The sequence below is a fragment of the Oncorhynchus keta genome, unplaced genomic scaffold (genome assembly GCF_023373465.1).
Source record: "Oncorhynchus keta strain PuntledgeMale-10-30-2019 unplaced genomic scaffold, Oket_V2 Un_contig_3694_pilon_pilon, whole genome shotgun sequence".
Taxonomy (NCBI): domain Eukaryota; kingdom Metazoa; phylum Chordata; class Actinopteri; order Salmoniformes; family Salmonidae; genus Oncorhynchus; species Oncorhynchus keta.
In genome coordinates, this window is record NW_026287382.1 from 1 (window position 1) to 3276 (window position 3276).

The following is a 3276-nucleotide window of genomic DNA, read 5'->3' on the forward strand; positions in this document are numbered from 1 at the left end:
GATTAGTTGTCCATTTGGGATAGGATCCCACCTCACACCTTTACACACCTGGTTATCCATCCTTCTAGCTCTATAGGCCACAGTAGCATAGGTTACAGGTTTGTAGTCAAGCCACAGATTTCAGGTGAGATCTCATGATACACTCAACAATACAACAACACGATTCTCATGAATAACCATTAAGCCATTTGCTAAGATTTCCCCCATTTTCACATGTGGAAACCTGTTGTCACTCTTACCCTGACGGATAGCTCCAGACACTTTTTTGGTCCTATCTGAGGCATTTTTAAATTCATGTCAAAATGGCCATATTCTGAAGACACTCTTAAAGTCTGCAGGGTAATCGAACTGGCCACATCTAAAGTCATTGGTGAGAAACCTTGTTAAACCCTAAAAGAAAAAGTAAAAACACGATTGCATTGAAAATAACCATTACGTCATTCAGGTCGCAGACTCCCCTATAGGCATGGTTTGAAACCCACTCCTGACAACTTTTAGCGCCTGCATGTCATGCACCTTTGCAAAATCCAGTTGAAAAATAAATGACTTAAGGTAGTGTAAAATGACACCTCGTTAATATGAGTAGTGAATAAGCTTTTCATCGTATTTTTAATATTCTGCAAAACAGCTAGTTGATGAGGAGGCTGAAAAGAGAATTGCAAGAATCGAGCAATTTTCACAGGCGGGGCACAAACAGGGCGAATAACAAAAGCATCTCGAACGCACAACTCGTCGGTCGTTGTCAGTGGATTGTATTGGCGGGAAGAACAAAAATATCGTCTGCAGGGTAATCGGAAATCGCCGCATCTAATGTCATGCCACAGGTCACAGGTAAGCTGCCTTATTAAACCCGAAAAATAAATAATAACACGATTGCGTTGAAAATACCCATTAAGCCATTTGTTAAGATTTCCCCCATGTGGACCTGTTGTCACCTCTTACCTGATGATTGTTGATATTTCCATACACTTTTTCGGTCTTATCTGAGGAATTTGATCATTTATATCAGAATGGCCATATTCTGAGGCCAGTTTAGCGTTCATTCAATGACGATTTACTACTCTTTTCCATTGAAGGTCATATTGAGGTTAAATCAATGACTGAAGTTTTCATTGATAAAAACAAATGACTATTGAAAGTGCAAGTCGGTATCGTGCATAAATTTACTGGTCTCTGTGGTGATTTTAGAAGGCTGTGCCTATTTCTACTTTTTTACCCCATACTCTTTAACCCGATACCCAAGTACTGTGCTGTAGTCAGGATGGCCGAGCGGTCTAAGGCGCTGCGTTCAGGTCGCAGTCTCCAATGGAGGCGTGGGTTCAAATCCCACTTCTGACAGCTGTTTAGTTCCTCTCAGGAGTCATGCTGCGAAGCAGTAATAATAAGATGACAAAATAACAATTTATAATAAACACTCTCAAATTCAAACCTTCTGGAGCTGAGCAAAAGATCAAGGAAAATAAGAAAACAGCTGTACTTAATAACAAATGAATGGGGGACAATTCATGTTGTGCATAATGAGTTACTGCATTTGTCTTTCGGTTGTAAAGTCTCACTTTCTGCTTAGGCTATGCCTGGTGGCCGCATTCACCACTGACAAGCCTGTTGTAGTATTGGCAGTGTCAGTTAAGGCGATGGACTAGAGATATTACAGATCTTCCTACGCGTTCGAATCCTGCCGACAAATGGAATTTTCTTGGCCGCTCCGGAGGTGGAAGTTTAGTCGTGTTTCTTATACCAATCATATCCTAACAGATCTCCACAAGTACAAAGGGATTAGTTGTCCATTTGGGATAGGATCCCACCTCACACCTTTACACACCTGGTTATCCATCCTTATAGCTCTATAGGCCACAGTAGCATAGGTTACAGGTTTGTAGTCGGGTTAGGGTTGGGGGTTAGGGTTGGGGGTTAGGGTTGGGGGTTAGGGTTAGGGGTTAGGGTTAGGGTTAGGGTTAGGGTTAGGGTTAGGGTTAGGTTTTGAATATAAATGTGTTTCGTTTCAACTAGTTCGTTTTACGGTGCACAGGCCTATCTCCTGTTTATCCCTCCCATGTGTGATAATCTAATCTAATAGGTGTAGTACCAAAAAAAGCCCGTAGATGTCCTCCTAAGACCATAAATAAAACTGAGTAAGCTCCAAGTTGCCTCTTTTTTGGATGGCAGTAAGTCAATGTGGTGAGAGATTCCATTCAACCATAGTGTTGTTAAATGTGAACATAAACGCCATGTGTGCATTTAAATGGTTTTATTGTTTTGTTAAGGACAGAAAAACCTAAAAGAGGCAGTGCCAAACTAAAACCAAACAAGACATAAATCTATAGAGAATAAAAATAAATTATGAATAAAACCATGTTCTTCTCCATCCATTTTCTGTCTGTTAAAACCCCATTTCTAAAACCTCTCGTTCAGGCCATTTGGCGTTGTGTCTGTAGGTGCTGGATCCACTCCCGTTCTACCCTCTTTCGCTGCCCACAGGTCCAGCCTATATGTGCCTGTAACCCTGATATGGTAAGGTGAGTGATGGGATGCTCCTGGAAGTGGGTTATGAGTTCTGTTTGTAGGTGTGCCCTTTTAATGTTATACAGGTGTTGTTTGAGTCTGGTTTCTATGGTGTGTTTGGTTTCTCCAATGTATTGTTTATTGCAAAGTGTGCATGTAATGATATAAATGGTGTTATGTGTGTTCAATGAATAAGATTCTTGTACTGGTGCTGATGTGTGGCTATGTATATTTGTAATGAACTTTATCTGTCGAAAATGGGCGTTATGAGGTTTGAGGTCTTGTGGTGGCTTGCTACTGAATCTTGCTTTGGTGAGCATGTCCTTTAAGTTTTTGTTCTTTCTAAATGCTGAGATAATTCTGTATGGTTTGAGTGGTATGTAAGTGTGCTGAACTGTAGAGAAGTTGTGTTTGAATGATTGATGTAGGGGTCTAATTCTATGTGAAAATGTGGTTACTAGGGGGATGATAGTTGTCTGTTGATTGAGTATTGATGACAAGGAGGGGAGACAGAGGAAGTGTTCGGTTTAGTGGTTGGTGCAGATCACTTTCCATAGGGGAGTCAGGGTTAGGGTGAGGGGAGGGAGATAGGATGAGAACCCTGGTTAGGTAATGGTACACATTAGGGTTAGGCGTAGGGTTAAGGGGAAAAGGTTAAGGTTAGGCGTGAGGTTTGAGGAGGTTAGGATTAGGCGTGGGGTTTGGGGGAGGGGTTAAGGTTAGTGTGGGGGTTACGGGAAGATTACAGCTGGGGTTAAGGAAAGGTTAAGGTTA

At 41.5% G+C, this 3276-nt stretch overlaps 1 non-coding gene across 1 annotated transcript; it reads left to right on the top strand.

Annotated features, from left to right (window-relative positions):
* Positions 1-1255: 1255 nt before the first annotated feature.
* On the top strand, positions 1256-1338 carry trnal-cag (transfer RNA leucine (anticodon CAG)). Its single transcript has one exon. It is a non-coding gene; the product is annotated as a tRNA-Leu (tRNA).
* The last annotated feature ends 1938 nt before the right edge of the window (positions 1339-3276 follow it).